Genomic DNA, 27,133 nt, shown 5'->3' on the forward strand with positions numbered 1-27,133 from the left:
ATAGCTCAACAGAGCCACTTCACTATGGCCACTTTCAGACCATACATTTAAGGCACTATGATTCCACTTTACACAGGCACAGCATCCCCAAAGAATTCTGGGAGTTGTCACAGTTAAGGGTGCTGAATGTTAGGAGACCCCCTATTCCTCTCCGAAACCTACAATTCCCAGAGCTCCCTGTGAAGAGGAATTGTTAAAACCAGGTTGTTGTTTTTTTCAGAACTCAGTTCCAGCCCCCTCTCAGGTGGGTGCCATTGCCATAATAACAGGAGGCATTCTTTTTCTAGAAAAATAGCCCTGGTTAAAACACTCTGGGTGTTGTAGCTTTGTGAGGGGAACCGGAATCTTGACAACTCACAACAGCAAACTGGCTAAATGTATGAACCGGGTCTGTGCCTCCTGGTATCGTTTCAGTTTAACCATGTGATCAATTGATTTAAACATGGCCACTCATTTTGCCTCCACCCCACCTAACGGAGACTTTTGTGGCAATATTCGGATCGTCTTGCAGCTGTGGTTCATGCTTTTTTTTTTTTACACTGTGGGAGGACGTTGGTGCTTCAGAAAATTGTAGCTTGAAGATTACACACACGCCAGCGCAAAACCTGATTGCTCCTTGTTCTCTGGAAACGCTCCTGACATCTTAATTTTGTAGTGGAGATGGCAAAAAAATGAGGTTTCTTCCAACCCTACATTTTCCAGAACGTGTAAGACTGGCAGACATGCTGGCAATGGGTTTCCACTCTGACTGGGCAACATACGTGTGTGTGTGCGCGCACCCACACCCACACCCCCCTAGTGCTGAAATACCACTCTGCAAGTTGAAAACCTGAGGCTTTGTGGCCTCAAGCACAGATACTAAGTGGGCAGGATGCTTTTTATTAAAAATCAGAAGGCTTCTTTGTCTGGAACTCGCAAGAGAGAGAAGAGGCAGAGTATCACAAGACTGACTCACTCCCCAGTTCCTGCCCCCATCCGCCACAACAATCGTTTGCTTCCAGGCAAACTTTTTCAAGCTGCCTTTCTTTACATTGAAAGCCCTTCCATTCCTCCGCAGCCCCCTTACGTCATGTCACAAGACCTCTGGCACATTACAGTGCTGTGTAACTTGACCCAGTTCTGGCATTGCTCTGTGATGTGTCACGGTAGAAATGTAAAGACTTTTATTTTTAGAGAGGGCCTCTGGGCTGCAATTTGCTGGTTGGCAAGAGAGAGATGCTCTGTGAGATGCTGGTGAGGCAATGAAGCCGGCAGGATTTTCAAAGTAGAAAACAAAGAAGACACCCTGCATTAAATGCACTGCTTTTCTGATCAAAACCATATATGAGTTCATTGCCAACATTCAGTTATTCGTCCCATGTGCACAAGCAAAATTGATCCAGCAAATACAGTTGGTATTTGCCATTGTTTTTCTTGCTTGCAGTATGCAAACAATGCATACATTTATTCCCATTTGCATTGAGTTGTTGTTGTTGTTGTTTGCATTGAAGTGAATAGGGTGGAATAACATAATGGCATCATTAGGTAACTTGTGCAATTAATTATTACGGTGGTACCTCGGGTTAAGTACTTAATTCGTTCCGGAGGTCCATTCTTAACCTGAAACTGTTCTTAACCTGAAGCACCACTTTAGCTAATGGGGCCTCCTGCTGCTGCCGCGCCGCCGGAGCACAATTTCTGTTCTCATCCTGAAGCAAAGTTCTTAACCTGAAGCACTATTTCTGGGTTAGCGGAGTCTGTAACCTGAAACGTATGTAACCTGAAACGTATGTAGCCCGAGGTACCACTGTATTATTATGCAATTATTATTAGTGTCGTTATTGTTATTTATAAGGTAGAGAAAATCTCAATGTGGTTTACAACCTCGGACCTTGGGAGTTGTCTCCTATGGTTACAGGGGGGAGGAAGGCCCTGGGAGATGTAGTTCTTCTAGGGGTTGCGGCAGCAGCCTTTAAAACTACAATCTCAGGGTTCCCCACAGCCCAGCATGTTGTGCTTCAGTGTGTCAGATGGGAAAGAAGAGGAGGGGGAACTGCCTCTTTCTCTCTCTGCTGTTGCTCATGCCACTGGTTAAGGGAACGGGAATGCATGGGGTTTTTTTTTTTGCAAGGTGCAGACAGGTGGGGATGATTTTTCAGAGCAGTGTCAGGTGGTTGAGATGAATGGGGTGAAGCTGTGAATTCTTCCATGGCTCAGATTTGGTTATCGCTTCTTTTCTTTCTTTCTTTTAGGCAGGGTTTTACAGACCCCTGAAAGTTGCTTTCTGAGCCTTGCTCAGTGGAACTGTGCTAACATATCTATTGTTTAGCCAATTTAAGAAGCCATTGCTAGAGTCTCCTCTCTCTCCACTGACTGCATCTCTCTCTCTTAGCCTCCCTGGGCTTGCTTCTGCTGATCTTCACATCCATTTACAATCAAAGCTCCCCAAGTCTAACTTGCTGAAAACATCGCTCCTGCTGAGTCACTTTCATGTATACTGGGATCCCCCATCTGGTGACTTCAAAGTTCACCACACCGTAGGGGAGAAATATTTTCATCTGAATTCCTGTCCAACAAGAAGGTATTCAGATTCCCACTCCCGTTCCTTGTTGCAATTTCTTTCTTGAAAAGCATCGCTAAAAAGAAAGCAGTTTCAGAACCAGAGTGTCAAACGGGTTGACAAACTGAGAACTGCAATTATATTTAGGGCAGATTACACATTTCCTTTATGATCAAACGTAGTTAAGGATCATTGTGGAAGGTTCATTGTCAAACATGCAGGATTGCTATACTCCAGTGCTGAAACACGAGCCAAAAGGATATAGTCCAAATGCCGATCTAATTATAGAGAACAGCATATTAATTTAGGCCTTTCGTATTTCTCTAATCATGAAATTGCCCTGTCGCTTGTGAAGGGTGGCTGTGAGTTTCCCCCTCAAAATACAAAGAAGGAGGGACTAGATTCTTTGTGGTTGAATTGAGGTTAAGGGGACAGAGAGAGACCGTATACAAGAACTGACACTTGAATGTTTCAAACGTACATTTTATTTGCAAGGTTAGGAATCATAGAATTGTAGAGTTAGAAGGGACTCCAAGGGTCATCTAGTCCAACCTCCTGGATTCTCTATTAATAATCCATGACAGATGACCATCCAACCTCTGCTTAAAGACCTCCAAGGAAGTTGAGTCCACCACCTCCAGAGGGAGACAGATCCACTGTTGAACTACTCATATTTTCAGAAATTTCTTCCTGATGTTTTGTCAGAATCCCATTTCTTGTAACTTGGAGCAATTGGTTTGGGTCCTACCCTCCAGAGCAGGAGAAAACAAGCTAGCTCCATCTTCCACATGATAGCCCTTGAGATATTTGAATATGGCTATCACATATCTTCTCGGTCTCCTATTTTCCAGGCTAAACACAAGTGTTCCTCATAAGGCTTGGTTTCCAGACCCTTGATCATCTTGGTTGCCCTCCTCTGCACACATCCCAGCTTGTCCATATCCTTCTTAAATTGTGGTGCCCAGAATTGGACACAGTATTCCAGGTGTGGTCTGACCAAGGCGGAATAGAGTGGTGCTCCCAATGTTTCTATCACCCTGACTGCTAACAGTGGTGTTCACATTCCATCAACTGGAGGAAGGAAACTAGCTTAGGGGACCCAGCAGATTCCAAGAGTAGTGTATGTCAGACTCAGGAGCCAAATGTGTCCCCTAGGCCTCTCCCAACCACACCCCCTCCCCTGGCCACACCTCCATCTGTCTTGCTTTGCATTCTCCTTGAGTGTTTTGGCCTAGAATTTGGAATTCTTGATGATGCCTCTTGCTTGTCTGGATGGAGACTGGAAAAGGGAAACTAGCCTGCTGTACAAAGGTAACATTTACACCTGTTGCTCAGCCCACCTTTGCCTCCGGCCTCACAAGCTGGTGGCGCATGGTCTCAGGAGAGGATGCATCTCTCCGGCCCGAAAAAGGTTCCCCGCCTTGGGTATGTGCTACCCATGCTGCCCACTGCCATGAAGAAGAGAGGGTGGGCCCAGAGCCCTTGCCTTCAAAGACCTCCCCTGAAGGAATGCATTTTTCTACTTTTCCACAGCCCCAGCACCTAATCAATAGCCAGTTGTGACCTGTGGGTTGAGAACAAGACCCATCCAAGGAAAAGAAACATAACTGTGTCTCCGTACACACCACACATTTAAAGCACTCCCAAAGAATTCTAGAAACTGTTGTTTCTAGACCTGCAATACCCAAAGAGTACCCAATACCCAAAGAGCTGCAATACCCAGCACACTTAACAAACTTTAAGGGTGTGTGTGCACTTTAAAATGTAAAGCGAGTGAGCAGTCTGGGTTTGCTATAAAATTAGGCAAAAAACAAAACAAAAACCCAAAGCAAATCTAGCTTTGTGAGGAATGTGGGTAAAATCAAGAATGCAAGCTAAATTCCTTCCCAGCCTCATCAATCAGCAACTGACAAGTAAACTATGACAAGCACCTGCTTTTACATATGAAATTGTCTTTCATATATGGAATTACTTTTGTTTGCATGGACTTGTCTGTCTATCTGGAATTGTCTTTCATCGTTTTTACATGAGGAATTGTCTATTATTATTATTATTATTATTATTATTATTATTATTATTAGTGCCTAGACCACTTTGAGATGTTTTATCAGAAGCAATTCATAAATGGAATCAAATAAATAAGAATCAGAAATCAAGATAACAAACTTTTTATAAAAGAATGGAAATGGTTTACTGAATATTTACAGATAAATTGTAAACAGGGAAGAACATTGGCAGGATTACTGTCATAACCTGCAGTTTGATAAGAATATATATTTAAAGTAGATGAATAAATGAGCAAATTAAGTTAATTTGGATATGCAGAAGATATTAAAACAACAGATAAAAAAACAACAGAAAGAGGGGGAAAGAAGTCAAGTTTTTAAATGTTAAAATGACTGTAAAATTATAGAAATGAATAAACCTGGAAATATATATGTGTGTGTATATATATATTGAAATGCACACTTCTGCAAATTTTGCAATGCAGCCCGCCATTTTGTGCAAAAATGCATATACTGTACTAAGGTTATGCAATATATGAAGGTTATCCATTTTAAAAGTGAATTTTATTGCTTTGTCATTCTGGCTGAATAGCTTGAGCTGTGTTTTCTACTGCAGCCATAATTCTCAGATCTGTACAACAGGCTTTCAGGTGGTACAATCTGCCTTGTCTTATTCTCACCTCCTAGTTTAGAAATGAAGTATAGCTTGGTGGGGCACACCAGAGGGTCTTTAGGCTAACCACTCCTCATGCTGTAAAACTGCTCCTTAGCTATACCACATCAAAGAGCAGGGATATGTGTGTAGTGATTCTAGTGCCTTTTTTTTTTTACTCCAAAGTCGCTGGGATATTGGTTTTCACACAAACCATCAGCAGCATGTTCACATTGCCGCAACTTCACAGAATCATGGAACTATACTTCCAGTTTGTTTCCCCCACTATGTTACTGATGCATGCGTCTGTGCAAAATATTATTTTTTAAAAATGTATATACACACCCAGGATAAAATGCAACAAAAGACAACTGTCATCTGATTATAAGTATAATTTCATCAACAGTTTGTGCAGTGTTTTACTGGTGTGCTCTCACACACTTTTGTACCTTGGTAAATGCCACACACATTAAAGAGTTGATACAGCCATGTGTACAATCACATCTGCATTGCCTTTATGTGATGTTTTATTCAGGGATATTTTTTTCAGCTGGATCACACTGGAACTTAGTTCCAGCACCTCTCAGGTGGGTGCCATTGCCATTATAAGAGATCAAGGGAGGCGTTCATACTGAGTTCCGGCACCTCTTTATCTAGAAAAATGGCACTGGTTTTATCAATACACACACGGTTGCATCAAGGTTGCGTTTATTGTAGTATTTTATCAATGTGGGCATGCGTGCATGGGAGAAAGTATGAAAGAAGGAACAGAACGCTGTGTCAAACTGTGTACAAAATGCAGAAATGAAAAGTTGGAATAATGGAGAATTGCTTATGCATATGTTTTACTTTGGAAACATGGTGGATAATTTAGAACATAAAATCCCAGCAGTAAAATCTTAATCTTGCTGCACAGACCCTGTGGTTTTCACTAATCTACCCTGAATTCTTTCTGGGGGCTTTTTACTCCTGATGGTGTGAACTAGGCAGAAGTTTTTAAAAATCTGAAAGCCCTTCCCTTCCCTTTCGCTCTGCTTGCATGAGTAATATATCACTACGCGAGACAGCAGTGTGGCATGCTAATCTTAAAAGTCAGCTGCTCATATAAACAAATCCATTAGCTGTTGAAGCCAATTATATGAGCCATCAGAAAGAATCGAGCATTGCAGTTAAATGATGGACTTGTAAAGATTAAATGCACAAAACACTAAAACTCATCGAGTGGTAGTCAACAGAGTTTACATTTCTTTCTTTCTTTCTTTCTTTCTTTCTTTCTTTCTTTCTTTCTTTCTTTCTTTCTTTCTTTCTTTCTTTCTTTCTTTCTTTCTTTCTTTCTTTCTTGTATTTCTGGAGAAAAGAAAAAGGAGCAAAAACAGCTAAAATCTTAGACCAATGGATGAAAACGACAGCAGTTTCAGTTTCCTTATGTTTGAAATGTTTCACAAAGACTGACGGCATCGCAGAATGAAAAAAAGGCTGGAAAAATAATCACACCCCCAAACCTAAAATGGCCTGACCTTTCATTCATCAGGCTTAAAGTCCAGGTGGTGAAATTCGGCAGTGATTACAGTAAAGGTTGAAAAAACGGATGAACGGGTGTAAAGATCAAGGTTCATGGTATATAGGCTTCTCTTACTGGAATCACAAGTAGCCTCTGCCTTGAGGGCAAGAGGAAGAGCAGATCTGTTTCCCAGTTGTCAGTGTTTATATTACATTTTTAAAGATTTGCCTTGAGAGAGTCTTTAAACCTCTTTTGTTGACCACCAGCATTACGCTTTCCATTTTTAAGTTCAGAATAGAGTAGTTGTTTTGGAGGACAATAATCAGGCATCCACACAACATGACCAGTCTAACGAAGTTGATGTTGAAGAATAATTGCTTCAACACTGGTGATCTTTGCTTCTTCCAGTACACTGATATTAGTTCGCCTGTCTTCCCAAGTGATGTGCAAAATTTTTCGGAGACATCATTGATGGAATCTTTTGAGCAGCTGGAGATGGTGTTTATAAGTGGTCCATGTTTCACAAGTATGGTTGGTAGTACAATAGCTTGGTAAACAAGCATTTTGGTTTCCCTGTGAATGTCCCGGTCCTCAAACACTCTGCACTTTGTGAGAAAGCCGCACTCACAGAGCTCAGGTAATGTGGGATTTTGGCATTAATGCATTACAAAGATGCCCGCAAAATGTGACATGGAGGCTGGCAACATTAACCTGTCGTGTGGGAATCCACTGCAGTCAACCATAGTGTCCAGACGGCCAGGTTGTGTATCCACAGCAGTGACTTGAGGAGGAATGATCACTGGGAAGAGTGTAGAGAGAAGAAACACCATGTGCATCTGCAACAGCTGAACCAGATGTCTCCATCTGCCCCAGCGGCAACAAAACATGTCTCTCCTTATTGGTCTCTCCTACCTCAACAGGCTCTGTTTGTTTGACTTCACCCCCAAAGTTGCACTCCTCCATTGTCTCCCAAGACAGGCAGATGCCAATACCAATTGATGCTAATCATATTTTTGATGTGAGCTGATGGGTTTCATCTTCTTTCTTGTTTTCTTCCCTGTAATAAATTTGTGTTAAAAACCATTAATAACAATAAAAAACTGAGCCATGTTCACTCCCAGCAGTGCAGCAGCAGAAGGAGCAAAGTTGCCACAGTTTTCTCCCCCTGGACCAGCATGCATGCTTCTCTGTGCTAAGCCACAGTGAACGAAGCTTTTCTGTCAGTGCTGCCTGAAAACATTTTGCTGCCTAAAGCGGAATCCACATCCTTAGTACCTCTCTGAGCTATTCCCCAGCTGGAGTCCCTACTTTAAGAACTTTTGCTGTACCATTCAGACACCTATCCTTCTGCCCATGGAAGCCACCTTCAAGGGGCTGAGATCTCTTTGGTTCCTCCAATAAAATATTAGAAGGAGCTGGGTCCCCCCTCCCAAAAGTTGATGGGCATTGCCATTCAAATAGTGTGTGTTGCATCATGCGATTGATTATGCAGGTCAGGGCTTACCTGCCCCCCATATGTTATTCAAATTCGCACCCCTGTTCCTGTCCCTTATTGCAACCTGACCAGGACTAGTCCAAGACATTTTGCTGGCTGAGATGGAGCAGCAAATACTCCAACCAAGACACACAGAGACCAAAGCCAAACAGATTATTTTGGCACCTGAGGCACAAAATTCCACAAGCCCTTCTCCCTGACAGAATTATTATTGTATTTTCAAACGAAATAACTAACACTTTGTTGCCATTTCCTGACTCCCAAAAATCAGCTGCCTGAGGGAGCTGCTTCAGTTTGTCTAATGGTAGTATCAACCCTGAATGAAACAGGTCGCATCTCCCTGCTGTTTGGCCTGGTCAGGCCGGCTTCCCATACTGTTCCAACATCTTGAGGTGATAATGCAGCCATATTGTTGTTGCAATTAAAGTTTACTGGTGATGAAAAATGTGAAGGCCTGTGCTAAGCTGAATACTCTCTCTTAGGATTCAGAAAGGGGACATAGGCAGGTTTTTCTGTCTCAACCTCATATTCCTCACCAGGAATGTATTTTCATTGATCTGTTACCATTTCCCCGCTAGTATGTAAGGGTATTTTTTTCACATAACCTAACAACAACAACAATAAATACCCTGCCCATCTGGTTGGGTTTCCCCAGCCACTCTGGGTGGCTCCCAACAGAATTAACAACAACAAAACATCAAAAATCAAAAGCTTCCCTAAACAGGGCTGTCTTCAGATGTCTTCTAAAAGTCAGATAGTTTTTTATTTCCTTGACATCTGATGGAAGGGTGTTCCACAGGGTGGGCACCACTACTGAGAAGGCCATCTGCCTGGTTCCCTGCAACCTCACCTCTCGCAGAGAGGGAACTGCCAGAAGACCCTCGGAGCTGGACCTCAGTGACTGATGGGCTCTTTTTGAGAAAGGAAAATTTCTGCTGCTACTACTACTATGACTACTAATAAAAATAATAATTATTGGCATCTGCTTTGAAGGACATTCTATCCTGGGCACTTTTTGTGTTGGGTTTTGTATGACTAGTATATGGTTTAGTCATTAGGTGGCATGGGACTTGAGCTCCATCTGCACTATACATAAAAGGAAGGATTCCAGATTGTGTTAAGGCAATCATTCCATCATGGCAAGCATTTCGGCTTGACAGGCAGAATGATAATCTGTCCCATCCCCCTGTGCCCTGTTCTAGTACTTCTCCCAGCCCCTCTAAGCCAGTTTCAGGGGTGTGTAGGGGACAGACAGGAGGAAGAAGATGGAAAGCCCATTGCAGAAGCAGAAGTCCCTGCACAGAGCTTCTGCTGATGGGACTCGTTTGTTGAATCCTGTCTTCAAAGCAGTGTCATGCCACTTTAAACAGTCATGGCTTCCCCCAAAGTACTCTGGGAACTATAGTTTATTAAGGATGTTGAGAGCTGTTCCCTCACAGAGCTACAATTCACTGAATTCCCTGGGAAGAGGAACTGCCTGTGACGGCGGTCAAGGTCCAATAACTCTCAGCACATTTAACAAACTGCAGTTCCCATTATTCTTTGGAGGGGAAAACCCTGATTGTATATGGAGTTTCCTGTTGTATATGGAGTTTCCTGTTGCTGTGTAATTCTGTGTGTGCTTTGATTCATTTTCCTCCTCTATAGACGCTAAAACTACACTAAATAAGCTTGCAAGTACCAGAGCAAGTGGAAATGGAATATTGTGTTACGCCGTCAGGATGACAAAGCTGACAGAGTCGAATACAGAGTACAAGTTCAAACATTCCTCCTCCACCCTGCCTTCTCTTTTTCCTTTTCAACCATATTCTTGGGCAAAACTTTCCTGTTTCTGAGACAGCTCAGAGGAAAAAAACAATATTCTCTCACCCCCTCACATGTGGCAATTAGCTCTGGGATTTAACTAACAATCCTACAGAAATGATTGCATGTTTGATGGGTATCTTGGTTGCCAGCAGCAAACTCAGAATCCGTTTTGGTCAGACTTGCATGGCTTTGGGTGTCGCTTGGCAGCAGAATGCCTTTTGCACATCAAAGAAGCAGCAGTGCATAAATTCCAGCGGCTGTTTATGTAATTGTAGGCTGTTATTCTGCGAAAAATGCCACTGTGTCCCTGTGCAGCAGTGAGGATTAGTTCATGGGAACAAACCGGCCTCTGCACATGGGATGGCTCATTTGCATGTGGTCCTGCATGAGCAAGAGGGTGCTCTGTGGAGGTGGGGGAGATGTCCAGCATGACGCTATTGATCGCCAAAATCTGCTTCTCTTCATATTTCTTCTTCCCAGCCAGAGTCAGCACAGCCAAACTTGACATCAGCTTGGGACTAAAATACTTAAAATATGTCTTCAAGAGAGGCTTCTACCTGTTGCCCTTACATTTATATTTGCTAGCTGCTAAAATCTAGTGTAGATTTTAGGGTGTTTTGAAAAATAAGCCATGGCTTACTATTTTAAAAAAAATGGGACGTGGTTGGCGCTTTGGTCTAAACCATTGAGCCTAGGGCTTGCCGATCGGAAGGACGGCAGTTCGAATCCCCATGACGGGGTAAGCTCCCGTTGCTGGGTCCCAGCTCCTGCTAACCTAGCAGTTCGAAAGCACGTCAAAGTGCAAGTAGATAAATAGGGACTCATTGTTAAAACTGTGCTTATGGAAGACAATCTTACTCGGCTACGAGTGATCCCCAAAGAAGAAGACACGGTGTTTCTGTGCGCTGCTCTGGTTTCACCAGAAGCGGCTTAGACCTGCTGGCCACATGACCCAGAAAAACTGTCTGCAGACAAACGTCGGCTCCCTTGGCCAGTAAAGCAAGAGAAGTGCCGTAACCCCAGAGTCATTCGGGACTGGACTTAACTGTCAGGGGTCCTTTTTTACTATTTAGTATTGCCATTACAGTATTGTTGGTTGGCCTAGTATATGCTGATGAACTCCATCTCCCATCATCCCTAACCATTGGTTATGATAGCGAAGGGGTGATAGGATTTTGAGTCTAAGAACATTTGGAGGGCTATACATTCCCTAGAATCGTAGAGTTTGAAGGGACCTGAGGATCATCTTGTCCAATGCCCTGCAATGCAGAAATATGCAGGAATATCATACGGGGACTGAACCTGCAACCTCGTTTTTTCAGCACCATGCTCTCACCAACTGAGCTATCCATACTGTATGTTTCATTGCAGTTTATTTCAATGCGACTTTTTAGCCATAAAGTTAGATGACTAACAGTGCTGTCCTATGCAAGTCTGCTCAGAATTTCTCATTGATGTTTAGTCTCGGGTACTGAGCTGTAGAACTGCATTTTAACTTAACTCCATGAATTTGACTAACCCTAGTTCCAATCTTATCTAAAATGTGACTATAAGAGAATAAGGAACAACAGAGGCTTTGAGTTCTTGTTTTCATAATTTTATGCTGTGAGATCTGCAGATGAAGGGTGGTATTATATCATCATCATCATCATTATCATCATCACCATCTCACTTATCCAGCAAGGCCCGTCTGCACACAGGGACAAGCTGCTTCTCCTTCTGGATGAGACCCTGCATGCACCCAAGAATGCTGAATAGGGATATAAAGTCCACATCCAGCTGTGCTTGAGAGTACCTGGATGAAGCCCATTGACTAGCAACACATCTATGTATGCACAGTGTTCTCCTGCTGAGTTTGGAGAGTGCTATGGTAAATTTCACTTGCAGCTTTAAAAAAAGCTTAACTTAAAATACTCCAAGCAGAAGCGACAGGAACAAGAGAGCTCGGTGCAGACAATAGACCAAAAGGATCTTTGGTGTAACTGCACTTTATTCACAGGGATTTGTTTTGCCCTAATGACTCCCAAAATGATGCTAATGAGAATCCTTAACACCATGGCTACGGAGCTCTCTATTTAACCCATGCTGTGGCAGTTCATGTGAAAAAGCAAATGAAACATTCACATGAACTGACACAGTATAAAGCAAGTGGCTATAATAAATTGGCTTCCTTCCTCTCTCCCAGGGCTTAGGCAAATGGATCACATTGTTGCTCGGAGTTCTATTATCGCTGCTGCTCCATCAACTGCATGATGTTCTCCCATGCTCAAAAATCCCAGCGAGGTGATTCAGTGGTCACTTGCACGGGCTTAATTAAACGAGGCTCTATCTGTGCAAGTGGCCACTCTTTCTGGTCTTCTACATATTTGCTCTTACAAGGGATGCAGAGCAAAATTTTATCCATAAAGAATGGAAACATGGTTGGTCACATGCCTTACTTTACAGAAAACAGTCTTCTACTGTACTTGAACAAATACTTTGTATGAAGGGCAGTCTTGGAGGACAGTCCTCTGTCTGAAACAGACTGGCCCAAGTATGGTTTAAAGAGAAAGAACCATAAAAATATATTATTATATTATAAAAAGTGACATCTCAGGCCCTGAAGTTCCCCATCCAAAGTTAGCAACTGAGCAGCAGACTGAGTAGGCACACTAATCTCTGGTTCCCCATTTTGGAGAGAGATTTGTAATGACATTTGTTTCCAAAAATAGCATCTATACATTAAAAATATTATATGCAAGCTGTTGCTCTCTTTCTCTCTCCCTCCTTGTCGGCAGTGCCAAGAGTTTCTGGAGTTTATAAGGCAGGCATAGGCAAACTCGGCTCTCCAGATGTTTTGAGACTACAACTCCCATCACCCCTAGCTAACAGGGACCAGTGGCCAGGGATGATGGGAGTTGTAGTCCCAAAACATCTGGAGGGCCGAGTTTGCCTATGCCTGTTCTAAGGGCATCTTGACATACTCAAGGCAGGGGGAAATAACTTCACTCCTAAGGCTTGAAAACACATTGGTGGTTCCATGGGAAGACGGTTCAGGAGTGGTGCACCATGACTGAATTTGCAGCACACATCTGCGCCCCGAACATGCACAATTTCATCCTGACACCTCAGTGTTCTCGAGGTGGGGAAGAGCTCTGTTTGTAAATTATCTGAACTGAATGCAGTGGGAGGCAGGATCATGTATCCCTTCAACAATTCCTGAATTTTCAGGGTTCCAATTTGTGTGAAGAGGATTCTTCATGCAGTTGTATACCCAGTGACAATTTAGATTACACTGAAAGTACACAATCTCATTCCCTTCCATCTATTAATTCATATAACAACTGAAAAGGCCTTATTGTTTTTTCCATCAAGCAAGCGCTCTGCCAATCACGATGCTGAAGTTTTTTTAAAAACAGTAGACCTAGTTCGGAGGACCTCTAAGGGAAAACATATGTAAATATTTTCCCTACCTTCTCCCACTGCAAATACAGAGCTGTAGTTGTGAAAGACAGAAGAACACACATTCATTGAATCAGCTTAATATTTTATTTTTATTTATACCCCACTGTAAATAATCTCATCATCATTAAGTTTGGAAAACAGGGCTTCCTAAAACCTTAGCCTGTCAAACATGCTTGAAATAAAATCTATTGTGCTTTTGCTGAAGCTATGGGAACACAGTGTGGTATTGTAAACACCAGTTGGTCATTTCCCTAGAAAATCTACTCTTGGTTATCGTCAAGAACATTTGTGTTATGTTTTTTTAAAACAGGATAATTTCTGAGGGCCTTGTCAGGCATTTGAAACCCATGCTTTTGTCTGGTTCTGACTTGCTATTTTCAAGTTGAAGAGCAATTGGGGAAACACCTACTCTGGTTCCCACCGCGTTTCAAAGGTGATAAAATCTTAACCAGAAAAAGAAAAAGGGAGAGACCCTAATCTTTGCTATTCCTCGAGGCTTTCAGTATTATGAAACTGAAGCCTATTTTCCCTCATCTGAGTATCTTCCTGAACCTGCTTGTCCGCCTAACTTTGGCTCCTGTCTGTGACCTTTTTCTTTCCACCCTTCTCTTCTGTGTAGTGTCTGAAGGACCTTTTGTTCTTCTGTCAAATCTTTCTCCTCAAACTTTTTAAAAAAGTATTTCCCCTCCATACCTCATGGTGCCTTCTCACTGATTATGAATCACACCTTTGCACTTGGATTTCTTTTGAGTGATACTAAAAGGCAGCCAACAATCCCCCCATTTGTCTCTGAACAGAATTTTTCTGAGATGTGAAGAAAAAACACACCCATATGTCAAATATGATTAACTGCTTTTTCACAACAATTCCAATAAAAATAGACATTGTACAGGGACCAAATCCTTTTGGTTCCAGTATTCTGAACACTGAGAGCAAGGAGAGAGGGTCATAGATGGATCCTGTACGCCTTAAGTTTTATTTATTAATACATTGCATTTTAAAAACATTCTTCAACTCCAAGACCCCCAGAATTTAAAATAAAATATGGCATATAATCACGAAACCATCGGCTGAGCAGTAAAGAGCAGTAAATAGTTTAACAGGGAAAAACCAGCAGCCAGCTCAGTAATCTCCAAAGGCCTGAAGAAATAATAATAATAATAATAATAATAATAATAATAATAATAATAATAATAATAATAATAGAAATCTTCAATTGCTGTCTGGATAACAATACCATGAGGGGACAATTGTATCTCTACTGGGAAGAAACTCCACAACTGGGGTACCATAGTGGTGTTTTTTGATGGGACCCTTATTTTTAAAAAGTAAAATACTGTTTTAAAAAAGCTGAATAGTGCAGCATGACTTGGCAAAAGAGAAACCTTGGGGAGTGCAGAAAAGCAGTTTTTAATGCTTGGAAAATGAAATAAAGCCAAAGGGGAAAAGATTGTATCTCCAAGTTGGCCCAATTTAAAAACTGTGGAAGGCTGTAAAACTGCAAACAACCAGTCAAGTTCTTAGTCACTGATTATTGTACTGAAATAAGTCTGTTGCTAACTGTATCTAGCCATGCATCTGTAAGAATACTGCCAGTGCAAGAACAGGATAGGCTTTTAAAAGAGATTTGACAATCAATTGAAAATAAGGCTACCCAAAGAGTTCCTCCGATCAGAATTACTGTAACAAGGTTACAGGCATCTTCCACCTGAAGGATATCCCTGTCCTATCTCGGCTCCGGAATCCCTTCATCAGTGCAGGCAAGAAAACAACCTGTTAAGAAGGGGAATGTAGTAAACATTTTGGGGGACCTCTCACCTTGAGAGAAGCCTCCCCCCCATGTCTTACCTCAAGGGCTGTCCCCACCATTAGACAGAGCTGGCTGCAGTGGGGAGGAGTTGTAAGACAGAGCAGACAGTGCTATATCGCCTAGGGTTGCCATATGTTTGGATATTCCCGGACATTGCCGGGATTCTGCTGTCGGAAACAGTGTCTGGGCAGAAATTGCTCTAAGTGCAGGTTTTGGTGAATTTCCTTTAAAATAAACCTAAACATTAGGAAGAACTTCCTGACAGTAAGAGCTGTTCGACAGTGGAATTTGCTGCCAAGGAGTGTGGTGGAGTCTCCTTCTTTGGAGGTCTTTTAGCAGAGGCTTGACAACCATATGTCAGGAGTGCTCTGATGGTGTTTCCTGCTTGGCAGGGGGTTGGACTCGATGGCCCTTGTGGTCTCTTCCAACTCTATGATTCTAGAGTGGTACCTTGGATTACAGACACTTCAGGTTACAGACGCTTCAGGTTACAGACACTTCAGGTTACAGACTCCGCTAACCCAGAAATAGTACCTCGGGTTAAGAACTTTGCTTCAGGATGAGAACAGAAATCATGCGGTGGCGGCGTGGTGGCAGCAGGAGGCCCCATTAGCTAAAGTGGTGCTTCAGGTTAAGAACAGTTTCAGGTTAAGTTCTTAACCCGAGGTACCACTGTAACTCAAAAAACTTCTCTCAACAACTTTGCCCCCCCAAAAGCTCTAATATAGCCTGCCCGGTGTCCCCTAAACTAGTGCAGTGACATAGTCTCCAACTGCCCCGAAAATGCTGGGAACATCACGAAAACCCTTAAGCCATCATGGCTTCTCATGTAGAGTCTTGAATTCCCATCTTTGTTAAGGTATGGTAACTGGAAATGGCTGCACACTGCAGGGAGAAGAGATAATTGCTGACTGAGGAAAGAGTCTTGTGCTGGGTCTGCCTGCCTGGCAGGCAGGCTGGTGGGCTGGCCGGCCAGTGGCATAGCCATAGCTGTCAACATTTTCCTTTTTTTAAGGGAAATTCCCTTATTCTGAATAGGATTCCTTGCAAGAAAAGGGAAATGTTGACAGCTATGGGCATAGCAGCAGCAGGAGTAGCAGGCAGAAGAGGAGAAGGAAGAGGGAATTAGGCAACAGGGTTACCATTCTCAAATTGGGAGGCTGCGACTCTCCAGCCTGGCAGGCCCCCAGTCAGTTGGTTGTGCCAAATAAGAACAAGGAGGAGAAAATGAGCCAAGTCAGGCTTCAAGAGAAGGTGGCGGCTGGATAAGCAAGCCCTAGGGGTGGTGGCGAAGGGTGTAGCTGGCAGGGTGCAGACAGCTCTGTGGGGGACTGGAGTTTGAAGGGTGGTGGGGCAAGGAGGTTATGGGGGTCAAGGGTGGGCGCTGGAGCTAGCTGGACTTCGGCAGGGGTACTTGTCCGTATCATAAAAACTTTAATATATATCTTAAAATATATTTTTTTAAGCCCTCACCCCCAGCAGTGATACTGATATAGAATAGAATGGCCCTGTTTTCATCTGAGGAATATTGGGGGCTATGCAGTGATGAAGTGCAGTGCAGTGCAGTGATGAAGTAAGAGTCAACAGTGAATCTGGTTGGCTTTTGCATGTGGAATGGAGGTAGAGGGTGCCATCTTGAATTTAGAAAATGTTCTGAATTAGTTTTGCTCACCTTATGAGCAATAGCAAGGAAAAGGCATTCTCACTATAAAATTAGGAATGACTGTGTCATCAACAGCAAAGGGGCCAATTCTCTACCTCCTCTTCGCATGTTTGAAAGTTCAAGCTGTAAATGGCAAACACATTTCAGACGTTGTCCTCATTTGGTAGACATCTCACTGCTCTACTATAAACAGTAGATCAAAACTAGTTTCTGTTACAGAGCTTTGTGTACCTCATCAGTAATACATCTTTATACTGCAGTCCTGCCCTGTTTACATTTAAATGTACAGCAGAACGCTGCAATTTAATTCTATTTAATTGTCATTCCCTAAAAAATAAAGGGGGAGGGAACGATGCAAGAAATTGGAGCAAATCTTGTTATCCACCAAGATAACATTACTTGGATAACAGATGTCAAATGGATCTGAAGAGAAATCAAAATAGCTACCGACAATACTTCAACTTTTTTACTTGTCATATGGAGAATAAATCAGGGAACAATAAATTATGCAATGTCTTGAAGGCAGCTCTCTAAATGTCTCTTGACTCTAAATGCTAGGTATTAGGTTTGGAAGTAAATGTGATTTATGGTACTGTTGTTGATATGCAGTCAGGGACCTAACCGCCGGGCCTTGCCGTCTCTGCTTCAGTCAAAGCTGACTCTTTGAAGTCCAGAGTAGTTTGTGCCCACACTTTCCCTTTTCCTCACGCAAAAAGACACCTCTGCATTTAAAGTGGTCACAGGGTGTTTTGCTCCAGAGTCCGCGGCACAGTGTGCGAGTTGTGTTCTGTTTGGAAGTCACAGCCAGTGGAAAATGCTGTGGCTTCTTTGCTAAGTACCCATGCATACTGTGACCCCATTCAGTCAGTAATCTGAGAACGTACACTGATCCTTCTGTGTCGAGCTTCCTCCTTGGGGCCTGATCCAAAGATTATAGTGCTGTGCGGTGAGAGCTGCAAAACATATTGAGGCACCCTTGTGATGAACCAGAAATAATTTATCAGCAAGCTTGCCTTTTATAAGGTTGCATCCAGTGTTGCACAAAGCGGGGCTCCATTGGTCCATGTTCCTCTCCTCTTGTATTATCCCCTCCATATCTGATCTGGAGGGTCCCTCAACCTTCTGGAGCAGATTTCTGACAATTGGGCATGTTTGCCGGGGCTGGAGGGAACTGGAAGTCCATCCACATCTGGAGGACACCAGTTGGGTGCATGAAAATATTTTTTAAAAACCAAGTACTGATTGGAAATTCCTGGAGAAGTTAACCTTTCTCTCAGCTGTGTGAACAGCAGAACAACCACTAAGACTCCCCAGTACTTGTTTAGGACCTTGTTTCCAATTGACCTTTTTGCATCTGGTCCAGCCCACCACTGGTGTGTGGGCCCTGGAAAGTCATTCATGCAGAAATTTTGTCCTAGGGCTAAAAATATTTCTCCATCCTTGATGTAGACAATAAGAAGGCAGATGGACCAATGGATTGGTTCGGTGTAAAGCAGCTTTGGGCGTCTCTATTGTCAGAAAAAAGGAGGGGGGAATTGCATAACCTAACAGCAAATATGAGAATCATATGCAACAATTTTTATTGTCCTGGTATAAGCCGTTTGGAAAATAATACACCATTTGTTCTTACTTATGTCAGGGCCCATTTGGTTGGCAGCCCTCCGCCGTGGCCTTAGTTGCCTATTTGTCAACATTTGGCTTATGAAATAGCTAAGAACGCAAAGCGAGCTATGAAAACTATTGTTTAAGGCCTGTCATATTTGGGCGCATCACCATTTTATCATGCAAGTCAGAGTTAATCATTCCCCTCGTTTTCTGTGACTAAAAATAAAATAAAACCCATAAATGATTTGGACTCACAGAACAATGGACCGCAAAGAAGCTAGGCTAGGCGTACCTGCAAGCTGTTAGCTAAAAGGATGAACATGTGTACAGATGACCCTCTTATAAGCATTCAGTGAATGTGTGAAGGCAATGGGAATGCGTCCGCAAGCCATGCTGCCTTGCCACACGTTTAGTGTGGCCTGATCCAAGTGAACAGGAACCCTGAGTGGGTGTGGAAGTGGGGATGAGCAATAAACTCAAACATCCTCTCCTCTTCATCTCCTTCCCTCCTTTTCTCATGTGCCCAATAAACTTCCTGGTTTGTTAATAAAGCACAGTTTCGCCCTGACTTTGAAACGTTTTGACAAACTGACTTCAGCTCCATATAAACCAGGATTACAAACCGGGATCAAATCATGGGAAGCCTTCTTTGATGTCAAGCATGTGAGAAGAGAAGGACATGAGTGTTTGACCTTGTGTGTTCACACACTGTTGAACTGACAACATTCAGTCAGAACCCCGTGTGAGGAATGGGAGTGGCAGTAGGTGTGTCTAGAAGGTGAGCAGAGTGGAATGAAAGTGGGAGGTAGAGGAAGGACAGTGAAGACATGGACATTGGGACCTGTGGGAGAATGAAAGAGTCATGTTCCAGGCTGTGGGTCCCAACAGAGAGAGATGGAACAGAGTGGAAAGATCTGAGATTATATTTAATTTCTTTTTAAAGTCTAAAGTATGGTGTTTCTTGCTTTGGGGCTATTATTCTGTGAACCGCCCTGAGGCCCTCCAGTATAGGGAGGTATATAAATTCAATAAATAATAAGAATAATAATTTTAACTCATATGTGAATTTATACAAAATTTATTGGCTCATTGACTGATGCTCATATAGTTAATCAACTATTTATTTTAATCTGTTGACAGCTTTACAAATCACACAACTGCAAATGAAATGAATAAGGGGTTGCAGCCAATGTTTGTCATACTCAGAGTAGACCCGTTGAATTTATTGCCCATGGCAGCCTAAGTTCATTCATTTCAGCAGGTCCACTCTCAATAAAACTTAAAGGAATACAACCCAATATTGTTTTGGGCTAGTTAGGAAATAGTTATGGAATTTATTTTTAAAAAAGGTAAAGGACCTCTGACAGTTAAGTCCAGTCACTTACAACTCTGGGGTTGCAGCGCTCATCTCACTTTACAGGCCGAGGGAGCCTGCGTTTGTCCACAGACAGTTTTTCCGGGTCATGTGGTCAGCATGACTAAGCTGCTTCTGGCGCAACGGAACACTGAAACCAGAGCAGTGCACAGAAACACTGTTTACCTTCACCCCGGAGCAGAACCTATTTATCTACTTGCACTTTGACGTGCTTTTGAACTGCTACGTTGGCAGGAGCAGGGACCGAACAATGGGAGCTCACCCTGACAGTTAAGTCCAGTCACTTACGACTCTGGGGTTGCAGCGCTCATCTCACTTTACAGGCCGAGGGAGCCTGCGTTTGTCCACAGACAGTTTTTCCGGGTCATGTGGTCAGCATGACTAAGCCGCTTCTGGCGCAACGGAACACTGAAACCAGAGCAGTGCACAGAAACACTGTTTACCTTCACCCCGGAGCAGAACCTATTTATCTACTTGCACTTTGACGTGCTTTTGAACTGCTACGTTGGCAGGAGCAGGGACCGAACAATGGGAGCTCACCCTGTCGTGGGGATTTGAACTGCTGATCTTCTGATTGGCAAGCCCAAGAGGCTCAGTGGTTTATTTACCACCATGTATTTATTGGTTCGGGATGCGAGTGGTGCTATGGATTAAACCACAGAGTCTAGGACTTGCCGATCAGAAGGTTGGCGGTTCGAATCCCCACGACGTTGCTTGGTCCCTGCTCCTGCCAACCTAGCAGTTCAAAAGCACGTCAAAGTGCAAGTAGACAAATAGGTACTGCTCCGGTGGGAAGGTAAGCAGCGTTTCCGTGCGCTGCTCTGGTTCGCCAGAAGCAGCTTAGTCATGCTGGCCACATGACCTGGAAGCTGTACGCAGGCTCCCTTGGCCAATAAAGTGAGTTGAGCGCCGCAACCCCAGAGTCGGTCACGACTGGACCTAATGGTCAGGTGTCCCCTTTTTACCTTATTTATTGGTTCATGGCATCTAAGTCGATAGGTTTGGATCCAGATTAAACTGGTTGAAATACTGTACACTAATCAGTGGGTCTACTCTAAGTATAAATAAGTCTGAATCCAACCCATTTAGTCTGAGCCACCTTTATGTTTCCTTTGGATGAATATTTTCAAAGCCTACCTAGGCCATGTAGTGCCAAGCAAGCGTTGTATCCATAGCACCCCGGCAAGCAGTTTGTACATTTTGTTGGTTCATTTATTATTATTATTAAACATGCTATCCCACAGAGCCTGGGACTTGCCAATCAGAGGGTTGGCGGTTTGAATCGCCGCGACGGGCTGAGCTCCTGTTGCTCGGTCCCTGCTCCTGCCAATCTAGCAGTTTGAAAGCACGTCAAAGTGCAAGTAGATAAATAGGTACCGCTCTGGCGGGAAGGTAAACGGTGTTTCCGTGCGCTGCTCTGGTTCACCAGAAGCAGCTTAGTCATGCTGGACACATGACCCAGAAGCTGTTGGTGGACAAACACCGGCTCCCTTGGCCAGTTAAGCAAGATGAGCACTGAAACCCCAGAGTTTTCTGCAACTGGACCTAACAGTCAGGGGTCCCTTTACCTTTATACTGAGCATAAATGTAGGCATTATATTTATTCTTTCCTGCGTTTTGTATCTGGTTGAAGTTTTAAATAAAGACAGAGGAAATTGGGGTTTTATTTATTTATCTGGACTAGCATAAAAAAAATAAAATCCTGCCATGACAAAATAGCATTCATTTCCTATAGAATTTGCAATGGTTGCTGTCTTAACTGTGACTAATATTCATTGGTCTCAGTAGACATGTTCTGTATGATTGCATTTGAAAAGCATTCTTTTGCAAAGGGAATAAAACAAAAACAACCCCCTCCCAAAAGCCTATCAGAATTCAGTTTGCTAGGACAAGGAACCTTTAAAAATAAGAATTAAAAAAATGTATCTAATCAGATGCATTAAAATGAAGAATTCCACGCCACTCCAAGTTTCAAAGACCTCTTGCTTTAACCCTGCTGAAATATAAGCCGCTGGTGGTAGGTCGTATTGTTCCACAGCAAACCTTACAGGCTCATTCCAGCGAACATCAGCTTCCAATTAAAAAAAGGGGAAAAAAACAAAAACCCCAGACTGCATCCTATCCGTCAACAGATTCGTCCCTTCTGCTTTGGGGCAACCTGTCTTCCTTGTAAACAAGCTTTCAAAGATCTGGTGAAGACAGACAAATGTCCAAACAGAGATAACAGAAACCAATGTGCCTTAGTTGTTTCTCTTGTAGTCTCGGGAATCCATTTTGGCAGGGGACCTGTAAGCATTTGTCTGAATGAATAAAGCTGCCATGGAGCCATTTTCTTTCCACAGAACTTACTAAGTACCCCTCTCCTCATTAGTTACCCATTGTTTCTCTTTCTCCTCATCCAACATGCCACAGTAAGCCTTTTTGATCATTTTGGGGGGGGGGAGAGTTGGAGGTATTTCGTAACCAAGGTACCAGCCTTTGGAACAATACAGAACCAAGAGGCTGTCAAAAGCAATGTTTGCTGTTTGGCCCAGGTTTTGCAAATACCATTAAGCTGAGTTATTGGTGTGTGTGTCCTTACCGCCTGCTGCCTCCCACCCCCAGCACTCTCCCCCAACCTGCCTAGCTGTCAACAATAATGCTAGATGGCTCTTTTCTTGTTACGGCTTCCTTGTGAATTGCATTTGCTTTCTGAAAGGATCAGCAGCAATTTTGTTTCAAGCAAAATGGAACCAATGTCCATTAATGCCATATAATCCCACTGGAGCATTAAGGAAGCCCATGTCTCCACCTCCTTGTAAATATACAGATGTACCTTGGGTTAAGAACTTACGGTAATTCGTTTTGGAGGTCCGTTCTTAACCTGAAACTGTTCTTAACCTGAGGTACCACTTTAGCAAGAGATCTCAGAGATCTCACAGAAGTTGACAGGATCGTTTTCCTGCTACGGATGCTCTAGCTGAAAGGAAAAGTCCTGCATGAATCCAAAGTCAACTTTCCTGACACATCTAAAGCTTCATATTCAATGTTTCCCAGGTGTTTTCTAAAATCTATTTAATTTCCCAGATAAAATGGCACAAGTGCCACTAGTCATTACTACCTTCCAAAATGACCCTTACGATTCAGCTGGCAGGGACTGTTTGTGGACAGGCACTAAATTTGGCCTGGACTTATTTAGCCACACTAAATACAGCAATTTAGATGGATAGAGTTTCTAGAGAATGCAGGGTTTCTGTGAAAACGCTATATTTAAGGTAAAGTAAATTGTATATCCCGATTTGGAGTACGCAAACGTTACACACTCCTTAAGTGATGGCAAACAGAGCCTTCTCTGTGCAATTACTGCAAAAGCCACCTTCAGTGTTGCAGGTGTCCCCAACCTTTTGGGCCCTTGGAACACATCTAGAAATCCGAATGTTGGAGGGCACCAGAAAATGCCCAGCAGTGGAAGTGGATGCTCATAAACACATGCAGCAACAACAACACTATAGGCAATATACCTCTGTAAAACAAAAACGTCAGGCTACCCACCATAAAAAACACCACAAAGAGCAGTCACCCCCTGAAAAGACAGACACCTGGGAGGTGGGGTGGGGAAGCAAAAAGAGAGACATGCAGTCTAAAAAATGCATACAGAACACCCCCCAAACAAACATAAGCACACACCAAATCACTTCTCTCAGGTCACTCCCATAATTTCCCCAAAATGTAGCAGTAAAATGGCCCCATTTATTTATTTATTTTTCCGAAGAAGGGGCAAGACAAAAGTCCATGCCTCAAACTGTCCCTCCCTGGTGTTTTCTTCTCCAGTCTCTGGGCTTATATGCAGGCCAAAGGCATTCTGGGAATGGGATGGGAAAGGGTGGGCTGGGTTGGAGACCTGCCCTTCTCTTTTCATCCAGCCAGAAACTGACCAAGGTAAAATAAAATAAAATAGAGCCGCCACTCCTCAAAAATATTAAGAAGGTGCAAGGGGTCTCAACCGGTACCAGGGGGTTATCTGGGGTGCCATGGCAGCCACAGCTACAACTTTGGGCTCCCAACCTTAGTGGGAGTAGTCAAAATAAAATGTTATTCTAGACATTACTTCTTGAAATCTCATTTTGTCTGATCCTGCCCCCTCACGGATAGCTACTCCCTGAATGACAATCACAGCTATTTTGAGATGTTCATTAGGGCAATGCTCATTCCGTGAACACATGGGTTGTGAGGGGAGCATGCAGGTGCAATAACACCCCCAGATGCATTTGTCAAATGTGCGAATGAAAGTCTGCAAAGGGCACATAGAATGATTGAACTGTAGTGTTGGAAGGGACCACAGGGATCATCGAGTCCAATCCCCTGCAATGCAGGAATCTTTTCCTCAAACTGGGCTCGAACCCATGACCTTGAGATTTAGAGTTTCATGCTCTAACGGCAAGGGTGGCCAACTTCCAAGAGACTGTGATCTACTCACAGAGTTAAAGACTGGCAGTGATCTACCCTCTTTTGGGGGGTTCAGGTCAAAGTTGTTGAGCTTTTTTTAGAGAAGAGGTAGGAGAGTGAAGAGCAAAAATGTTGAGCTTTGGGGGGGGGCAGTGATCTACCAGTGACGTCCTGTGATCTACCGGCGGTAGATCGCGATCTGCCTGTTGGATGTGCCTGCTACGGGAATTGAAATTTTAAAATTGCACAATACCGAGTCACTGATATCCAAGCTACCACATCACAGATAAACATATTGGATAGAATCCTACTGGTGCCTTTGCATTCACAGAAGGTCTTTTGGTCCAACAGGGTCACTCACTAATGGAAAAGGATGGGAATAAGACCATTGATACATCCGCACAGACAGGCAGTGCCTCCTTAGAATTGCAGAGGTCTCTTCCTGCCCCACTTGGAGATACAAGGGATTGATGCTCTACCACTGAGCTATGGCCTACCCCCTGTAGGAGCATCTCCTGAGTGGGGTTCTAGCCCCAGGAACTCTGGATCCAACCAAAAGCATTTTTATCGGATTGAGAAAGGCAGGCAGGTGGGGGCCAGAGAGATGAGCTGGCTCATCAAGAGTCTCTGTGTACTGGCTGCCGTCTTGGATATTGGATATTAAAGCACCAAACTTTGGGCTGGCTGCCAGTCTTCAATGTTGGGTCTTCATCTATACTCAACCTGTATATTTCTAAATAAACAGCAATATTTAAAAATGCCAATAAACTTTCACTGGCTATCTTCTAAAGGAATTTGAGCCTGGGTAAGATGACCGAACCTCTCACTTCTGGGAGAGAGGTTAACACTGTAATTAAAAGCTTGGCTCCCAAATGATTCCCAAAGTTAAAAGCTGATGTCCCAAACTAAAATTTGCCATGCTATTACTTTTAAGAGAAAAAAGTGTTATGTGAACATACCAAACATACTTCCACTTACCCAGCAACTTACTATTTTCCAGCGCTTGAGGTTTCTGACCACTTGCGATTGTAAATGTGACATTTATTATAGTAATTGCATCAATATATCATGGGATGATTTCTGCACTCTGCATGCGCCGAGAGTGTTTTCATTGATTTTGCCCCCATCAATTGTTTGGATGAAACAGGGGGATTTGTTTTGATTTTAAATTGCTTGATTGTTTGCACAGCTCGGCTTAATTAGCGTCTGTACAGCCATCGCAGAGTGCCGCATGTGGTGTTCTAGCATGATTAAATGAATATTAAACTGCCTTACAGGAATGTGAGGAGGCTACAGGGCATAAGGATGGAATTCAAAAAGGATTCTCTGAAAGGCTGAGTTGTGCAGCTTGCTATGATACTATGCCAAAGGAAAAACTCGAGAAAGGAAAGAGCAGTTCCTGGTAATGTAGTGCTTTGAAATCAGCTGCTGAGTGCTCTTCAAATACCTGGTGTTACTGCTGTTTAGAAAAGGCGTTCCTAATAAAGGCACCTACCTGCTAAACTTATAGATATTGTCTGATAGTTTTAGGAAATGATTGCTGGCACCTCCCTAGTGCATGCTTGGTTTGTGAAATGACAAATTTATTGAGCGAATTGAAAACTGTTGAAAACATGCATTACTTTGAGCTTCTCCCACAGAACATGGCCACTCGCATATGTAACGTTGAGTGTTAGTTGTTCTCTCATTAATTTACATGGCGTTGGCTGAGAGTTGTGACATTGCCAATGTCTGGGAATGTCAATGTGGCACTCCTGAGGTTGTCCCCTGCTGCCTGTGCTGCCTCCCCTCACATTCATTGCTCTCTTAGTCACGAGGTTATCTTTTTCTCCCTTGAAAAGTACAGACCCTCCCAAGTGTCCCTGTTTTCCAGGGACGTCCTTGATTTAGAGATGCCGTCCCGTTTTCTGATTTGGTCTCAGAATGTCACAGGATGTCCCTATTTTCATTGGAGAAATGTTGGAGGGTATCCAACCCCCAAGCCATCTGAAGGCAATCCTGTATAGGGAAGGTTTTTTTAAAAAAATGTTTAATGTTTTATTATGTTTTTATGTACGTTGGAAGCTGCTCAGTGGGGCTGAGGCAACCCAGTGAGATGTGTGGGATATAAATAGTAAAATTATCATTATGGAATGGGACGTCACTGTTTTCATCGCAGAAATGTTGGAGGGTATGAAAGTACATAGAGCAGAAGGAGGAAGTAGGAAGAGTGGCACTCTTCCCACTTCCTGTTTTCAGCTCTGTGTACTTTTCAAGGCACAGATTAATTATGCTGGACTCAACTTTTGCCCCATTCCCTGAGGAAGTGTGTGTGTGTGTGTGTGTGTGTGTGTGTGCTTTCTCTCCCTCTGCCTCCCAGGAGGCAGCTGATCCAGGGAAGTGGGGAAAGAAATGGCCAGAGGGGCTGAGGCCCATTCCACTCACTCAAAAATCCAAATGTTCCTAAAGGCCGAAAAAGGTTGGAGACCTCTGGCTCATGTGATTGGATAACATCTGTCATCACAAATAGTTGGAGAACCTTTCTATTCTGCCCATGTCTTAGTTAACTGAAAGGTTGATACCCCCTTCAACAAAAACTGGACCAATTAGTGATGCTGCCTTACCTCAGCCTTCCCCAACCTGAAGTTATTTTTACTGAGCATAATTCAGAAATTATTTATTGTAATTGTTAAGAGTGAATTTCTGTTTAATTATTATTTGCTGATGTTTTGAGAGTTAAATTTATTGTGTACTAATGTATTCCAATAGGTTATTGGATATCAGTATCAGTTGGTCCGTTTTAAAGTTATGTTTTATAAGGTGTGGTTCTTTG

General features: G+C 43.1%; 1 long non-coding RNA gene across 1 annotated transcript in view; it reads right to left on the reverse strand.

Moving 5' to 3' along the window:
* Positions 1-13,550: 13,550 nt before the first annotated feature.
* LOC309366043 overlaps positions 13,551-27,133 on the reverse strand; it is a 29,763-nt gene continuing 16,180 nt past the window's right edge. Inside the window, exons 3-4 of the long non-coding RNA XR_014166435.1 lie at positions 16,960-17,039; positions 13,551-14,583 (exon numbers count right to left, since the gene is read on the reverse strand). This is a non-coding gene — a long non-coding RNA (uncharacterized lncRNA). The remainder of the gene's footprint in view (positions 14,584-16,959; positions 17,040-27,133) is intronic.

Source organism: Podarcis melisellensis, assembly GCF_964234715.1.
Source record: "Podarcis melisellensis genome assembly, chromosome: 3".
Classification (NCBI taxonomy): Eukaryota; Metazoa; Chordata; class Lepidosauria; order Squamata; family Lacertidae; genus Podarcis; species Podarcis melisellensis.